We start from the raw sequence: 7723 nt of genomic DNA, 5'->3' as shown, positions 1-7723 counted from the left end.
ACATGGTGATGTCGGACTTTGGAGGCTAATGTGGTGTAGTGAACCAGGGATGGGTGTCCAGGGGAATGGGGTGCCCAGGGATGGGGTCCCATGGGAATAGGGGTCCCAGAGGTTGGGTAAACTCAGACTTGGGGATGAGGGTTCCAGAACAATGTGGTCTCCAAAAATTTGTGATCATGGGATGGGGGCCAAGGGATGGGGATGCCAAGGGAAAGGGGGACCCTGTGAGAATGGGGGTCATGGGGGAGAATCAAGGTCCCCAAGAGAAAGGGTGTTTCAGGGACTGGAATTAACAAGGATGGGGTTCCTTGGGAATGGAGATCCTGGGAAATTGCAGTCCAGGGATGAGGGCCCCAGGGAAAGGGAGACAGAAGGAATGGGGATCCCATGGTGGCATTCCCAGGGGAATGGGGGTGCCAGGGATGGGCAGTGGCTGGGTGATCATGGGTGTTACAGCTCATTCCCTGGGTGCCTCAGATTTGGGAGTGACCCAGGGTCCAGCGCTGCCTCCCTGGGGTGCTCATTTCCTGGCCAGCCATCACGTAGGGGTCCTGGGTAGCTCTGCCTCTGTGCCCTTACCTGCCCTTGACTTTCTCCTCTCTTTATTTCTCTTTTTTCCTTGTTTTCCTCGCTTTTGTGCCATGTCCCCTGTGAAAAACACCAATCACTTGTTTTTAAAATTTTTAAAAGTTTAATTGTAATAAAATGGTTATAAAAATAATAATATAATTAGAGTAGTAAAATTTGAACAACTGAGATTAGGACAACATGAGACAATTAAAAAAAAGAGATACGGATGTCTGGATACCTTTTTCTGGGCAACACACCCTGAAAAAGGACACCTGTTAACAGAGGATTAACCCTTAAAAACAATTGCCTGTTGCATATTAATACATCTCATACATGATGCATAAATTCTGTTCAAACACAGAATTCTGTCTGGTCATTTTCCACTTCTTCCTTTTAATCCTAATGCCATCTTCATGTCTGAGCGAGGCAGGAAGAAATTAGTTTTCTGCTGATAAGGGAGCAATAAATTCTCTTTCTCCAAAAGATTTAGGTGTCCTGTGGCTGCTATCTGGTGCGCAGTCCTTTCTTAAGAAAAAGTATCCTACATAGCATAGTTTCCATTTTAACCATATGCTATATCCTGAAACTATATATAACACACTACTTAAGAAAATTAAATGCAGCATAACTTTCTAACATATCATATACAATATTCATTGTAATACTTGTGAAAAGCCAATCACAAAATACAAATTTTTCACATCCCCTCAGCCCCATGTTCCTGTCTTATCAATCCTGGGTAGCGCCTGAGCAGGGAACAGGTTGGGGATCCCCAGGGATGGGGAAAATTGAGAGCAGGAGGTGCAGGAAAGGGTGGGGAGGCTTTGGGGGATGGAGGTGTTGGGCTGTGCCCCCTCAACAGTTTCACTTTCCTCTTCCTGAACAAGGAAGAGGCTGTTTGTGCTGAGAGTCAGATGGGAAAGGGAGGCGGTCTCTCTACTGGGGGGGGCACATCCAGGAGGGTCCTGTCCTGTGAGGTCTCTGTTCCGGGGGTGACCTGGGAAACCAGTCCAGGAGTTGACAAATCCTGCCATGGGGGGGGTCCCATCCCAGTGGGGTGGCACTTGCAGAAATGTTCCTGTACTTTCCTGGCTGGATGCCTGTCCCAGGGGTGGCACATCTTGGGGAGCTCTGTCAATCCAAGTGTGGGGCCCGGCTTGGCCCAGCCCCACTGCAGAGGGATGGCCATTGGCCAGCCCTGCTCTGGCCAGCTACAGGTAGCAGTTGGGACCTGAGGATCCTAAATGGGCCTGCTGCCCATTTAGTTTTGATTCTGGCAGTTATAGAGCTGCTGCAGAGGTGAGAATTCTGTGGCATGAAAAGGCTTGCCTGTGGTTTGCTCAGCCCTGCAAGAAGCACAAACCCAAAGTGAGCCCAAGCAGTGGCTCTGCGAGGGCCTTTGATGGTTTTCAGAGCAGGGCTGGCTGGAAAGCACCCTGCAAGAGCACTGCCAGCCAGCAGGGGGCGCCCCAGTTGAGCGCGATCCCCTCAGGGGCCATGGCGGCCTCGGACCAGAGGCAGGAGGGGAAATGGCTCCTTTTGCAAACTCACAGGCACCAATGAGTCCTGGCACCACCACCGGCAGCAGGCAGAAGCTGTGAAAGCAGCAGGTTGGATCCTAGTGCCCAGTGGCAGTATAGCAGTGTCCCGGGGCCAGGCACGTGCCCTGCGCAACACCCGCGACCACTGTCCATGATCCCGAGTGGAAGGAAGGCAGCACCTGACCCCAGGAAAGTCTCAGGTCCACAACAGCACCTCTGGTGGCTTTATGCCACAATTCCAGCTAACCCTCAGCCTTTCACTCCCTTTTCTCCCTCAGCCCTGGCACAGTAGCTCTGGGAATGTTGAATTCCCCTGTGATGTTGAGGAAAGCTACTGCTGGGTGCTGACTCTGCCAGGGCTCCTCAGGGGGTTCCAGAGCACCTTTGGAGTTCCTGCTCTTCCTGGGCCACTGCTGCTCCCGACACAGCAGCCACAGGGGGAGGAGGAGTAGGAGAGCTGAGCCGCAGCCCCAAGGGCTCTGCAGCTGTAGCTGGAGCACAGGGACAGCCCGGGCCATGAGCAGTACCTGGGGAGGGCAAAATGGTGCAAAATAGGAGCTGGCTGGGCCAATGTCCCTGTTCTGCTCTGGGAGCTGCAGACCCTTAAGGAGGTGTTGCAATTAGGGCCCAGGTTCCTGAAGTTTAGCTGTGCTTTTAAACCATCTCTGTTGTGAAAAACAACATTCACCTGTGTTAAGAGTTTAGAAGTTTAATAGTAATAAAATAGTAATAAAAATAGTAATAAAAATTACGACAATAGGAGACAATAAAAAGCAAAGAATTCCAGACATCCGGGTGCTTTGCACTCTGCCACAAAGCACACCATGCTAACAAAGGATTCCCCCTTAAAAGCAATAGCCTATTATGTATTTATATATCTCATACATGATTCAAAAATTCCTTTCAAACTAGGGTGTTTCTGCTCAATTTTAGCTCCCCCCCCCATCTTGTAAATCAGTTTTCTTGAGTCTGTGTTTTCCTGTTAAGGAGGCAATAATTAATTTCTTGGGATCTTGGTGTCTTGTTGCTGTTATCTTTGCAAAGATTTTCTTGATTATCTTTTTCATTCCTTGAGTTAGTTACAAAAGTGTCTTACATCATATAGATTCTATTTTAATATTATGCTATAGCCTAAAAACTATATTTACCACACTACTTAAAAGTGATTAATACAGCATAGCTTTCCAACATAACAAATATAGTATTCACTTTAATATTTGCGAAGACCCAATCATATAATACGCATTTTTCACACTGTGCACAAACACACAGCTCCGCTGCTTCTCCTGGGGGTTTTGGGATGCTGTGGCAGCATTGGACATGATTTCGGGTTTAGATACCCATAGCTCTGCCCAGAAGGAGCTTTTTTAGCTGCAAGGAAGATTTTCTGGTGGCTTTTGCTGGTGATGGGGACAATTCTGTGCCTATACCATGTGGCTGCTGCTTCACACTGGCCGAGCAGGAAGGCAGAGCTGGAGCAGCGGCAGAGGAGGTAGCGTCTGGAGCAGGTGGCCCACGGGAACAGCACCTGGCCATGCACGTGGAGCAGGATTGCCTGGAATTCTGCAGGGTGCTCAGGTGAGGCCCACAAGGCTGGCCCATGGTGGGGCGCCGCTTGCCATTCCTTTTGTGCCCAGATTTTGGGACAGAGCAGTGACCCCCATGGAGCTCCCAAACCCCTCAGGACTCAGGCAGAGCTGCACAGGAGGTCCCAGCCCAGGCCTTGGGGATGATTCGGGTGCTCCTGGGCTTGTTCCAGACAAAGGGCAGCTCTCCAGGAGTGGTCAGCACATAGCAAGGGATCAGACTAGTGTAGCAGCCAAAATAGCTGCTAATAAAGTACAGGGTAAGGAAGCAAAAAGGGCTTTTGCATAGTATCAACAGATGTTTAATTCAGCCACGTTGTGAGATGTTCAGGGTTGAAAGGCAGGACTCATGGGGAGAGTGCAGATTTTTGTGTCTTGAGAGGTAGGGGCTGAACAGTGGAATCCAGGCAGTACAAAGATGGGGCCCAATGGGGAAATAGGAAGGGAGTGGCTGATGGACATAGGAACAAGGGAAAGAGCCAGTGGGGTATAACAGCTTTTAAGGGAAGCTTCTTGTGTCTCCATAACCCACAGAATGCCTCTCAGAGTCTCCACAGGCCCGAGGTGGCAGGAGCCCGAGTGATGTGGGCTAGGACAGCATGAGGGAGCCAGGCCCCGCTCACCCGGCGTTGCTGGAGGAATGTCTCATCCTGCAGGAGCTCAGCAGCCTCTGCCGGTGCTGGCCCCGGGGCTTTGGGGGGTGTGGCAGGAGGGGCCGGGAGGCAGTGGGTGGGACCGGCCAGGATGGAGGGACTGTGACCCCACTTGGGAGCCCTGAGCATGGAGGGAGCGAAATGGCAGAGGGGAGACCGCCGGACGGACAGGAAGACCCTGCGGTAGGGTCTGTGGAAAGGAGGGACCACAATGGTGGTCCCAAAGCACCAGGAAGGGGCTCAGTTGCTATCGCACTGTGAGTGCCAGGACGGTCACGGGAAGTCTGAACCAACTGTGACACCATGTCCAAAGCCACTGTTGCAATGTGTCCGGACTGAGTGTTGCCAGCGTAACACCCCCACAGCCCTGGGAAGTGGAGGGGTGCCCTGGAAGGGGCCGAGCAGGGGCGGGGCAGAGCCCTGTCTATTCCCTGTGCCCTGTGCAGGGCGGGAGGGCAAGGATGGAGCAGCTTTGGGACACCTGGAATCTAGACAGGGTCACTCCTCACAGCCCCACCATGGCTGCGGGCAGAGCCCCCACTCAATATTCCCACACTTTTCCCTCTTGCCTGGCAGCCGAAACAGAACCCAAACATTCTTTCCATGACGTTCCAGAAAGCTGCAGGTGTTGCTCAAGAAGGAGGCACCCAGTCAGATTGTGAGCAGATTGTTGTTGTATTTGTAGTAGTTCTGGGGCTCTCTCAGTGCCTTGGCTAGAGGGAACAAATGATCAGTTGCTGCATTTCCAGACTGGTTCCCTTGCAGCTGCCCCTGCAGAGGGGGTTTCCAGCCAGCCCTGCTCTGAAAACCATCAAAGGCCCTCACAGATCCACTGCTTGAAGCTCCCTTTGGGTTTTGTGCTTCTTGCAGGGCTGAGCAAACCACAGGCAGGCCTTTTTCCCCCACAGAATTCTCACCTCTGCAGCAGCTCTATAACTGCCAGAATCAAAGCCAAGGGGGCGGGCGGGACCCTCAGGTTCTGGCTGTCACCTGGAGCTGGCCAGAGCAAGGCTGGTGTCACGATCCATCCTTATGGAGAGGTATCGTGATGGTTTGTTAATTGATCTCAGAGTGCAAAAAAAAACTGACATGGCAACGGGAGTTTGCAATAATAATCAAAAAACAATGTGCTTTATTGAATGACCACAGCAAAATGTGTTATGGGGCATTGGGGAGAAAAGGGAAAGAATAAGGAAAAGAGAGGGGAGAGAAAGGAAGGTGTATAGCTACCAAACGTTGAACGGCATAGTCCTTTGAAGTCCAGTTGACGAAGCTTGTCGTAGTCACATTAGGGGAGATCTCAAAGATGCTAGTGGATTCTAACGTTTATTATAGTCTTTTTGATTAGGGGAAGGGAACAAGTTTCTAAATCAAATAAAATGTAATAAAGAATAGTCTATTGAAAAAGGGTACAAATAGTCCATATTTTCAGCAGTAGGCGAGAACATTGGTCCAGTGGTCAGGCAGACATCTCGGTTTGGTCAGCTTGCCTCCTCCTCACATCTTCCCCAGGTTAGATGGATTTCAGTCTCATTCCTTGGGAGGAAGAAGGAGCTTTTCCATATAGGGATCTCATGTCTCATTCCTTGAGGGAGAGGCTTCTCCCATCTCAGTCCATCTGTCATGGTGGTTGTAGAGCAGATGAATGTGGGGGTCAGGGGTGAGAAAGCTATTTCAGGATTGCCCAGAGAAAGCACCATTGTCTAAGTTAGGGAAAATTGATTCCTTTCCCATGGTTCGAATGTTGTACTCCCTTTCACATCCCACTCATCCTGTAGCCTTTGTATCTTTCATTAGTTACTCCTGTGAAAACTTTTCCTTTCCCATCCCCCTCCATGTAGCTGTGCACAAAAACTAACTTTCCCCAGAGACCGGGCACTCGCCCTAGTGTCCTTCTGCTGGTTGTTACCCATCCCTGCTGTCCTTCCGACTCACCGTCTGTCCCTCAGCCTACCCTCTGTGTTTTCCTACCCCTTTTGGACCCTGCAATAAATCAGTTGAAATTATCCAGGATTCAAGCGGCCCTCCTTCTATCTGGTGAAGAGAAACATCTAGCCAGGGTCAAGTGGGTGAAAATCCTGACCCCGGCAGATGAAGGGTCTTCCGTGGAGACCACCAAAAGGGCATTCCAGTGAAAAGTCCAGCCAAGTTGGGAGGTGGGGAAATTCCAGGACCATTGTTACAAAGTGATGCAGGCAAAGAAGTGCACAGTACCCCTTCTCTTTCACTGGGTGCAGTGTTCCATGGGGTGGGCAAATACACCTGTGAACAATGACTTGGCAAGCCAGAAGCTTTGCTCAGGCTTCAAACTCTTGGTGGGTGACAATTCAAGCAGGACCATGATCCCAAAACAGGATCCTTCTTTTTTTCCTGTGGTCCCGGTTTCTGTCCTTTTCACAACGATTGTGAGGCAAATGAGAGAAATTTTGGACAGAGACATCTGGCCAATGGCCATCCCTGTGCAGTGGGGCTGGGCCATGGCTGGGCCCCACACTTGGATGGCCAGTGGCTTCAAGGAGGAGGAGTTTGGGAGATTCTTCCTGTTTCAGGCTCCATTCTCCAGGTGCTCATGCTGGCTCAGATCCTGCAGGGAATGAGCAAGAATGGAGAAGTCTGGTCCCCTTCCCCTGGAGCTGCCATTGCCCAGGAAAGGACCCCCTTGTCCAGCATGTGTCTCCCCTGGGACAGGATCCTCCCAGGACAGGACCTCCCTGGATGTGCCCCCCCAGGACAGAACCTGTCCCCACTTTGTGACACTCAGCACAAATGGCCACTTCCTTCTGCTGCAGGAGAGAGAAAGTGTAAGTGTTGGAGGGGGGGCACAACCAGGCACCCTCATCCCCCACAGCCTCCCCAGCCCTCGCTGTACACCCTTCACCCCTGCTTCCACCACCCTGGGGTTCCCCCAACCCATTCCCTGCTCAGGAGCTCCCCAGGATCATCAAGGCACAAACTGGGGGCTTGTGAATTTGAGAGATAAAAGGAAGGAAATGGAAATGAAGTGGGGAAAAAGTCACTGGGGGTGTGGGAGCACAGACTCAGAGCATCTTGGATTCCCCTTTTGGTGCCCCCCCAAACCACTGGCAACCCAGAAGGCAGTGATACGCCCTGGGTCACCCCAAAATCTGAGGCACCCAGGGAAGGGGCTGTGACGCATGAGCACATCCAGTCACTGCCCAACTGTGGCACCCTCATTCTCCTGGGAAGCTGACCATGGGAAACCCATTCCTTATGTCCCCCTCTCTCTGGGACCCCCATCCTGGGGCTGCCATTTCCCAGGATCTCCATGGCCCAGGACCCCCATTCCCAAGGGAACCCTTCATTCCATCTCCTGAAATCCTCCTTCCACTAGGACCTTGATTCTCCCAGGATC

This window comes from Passer montanus, unplaced genomic scaffold (genome assembly GCF_014805655.1).
Source record: "Passer montanus isolate IOZ18808 unplaced genomic scaffold, ASM1480565v1 scaffold284, whole genome shotgun sequence".
NCBI classification, from domain to species: Eukaryota; Metazoa; Chordata; class Aves; order Passeriformes; family Passeridae; genus Passer; species Passer montanus.
Note: the sequence above shows the minus strand (reverse complement) of the source record.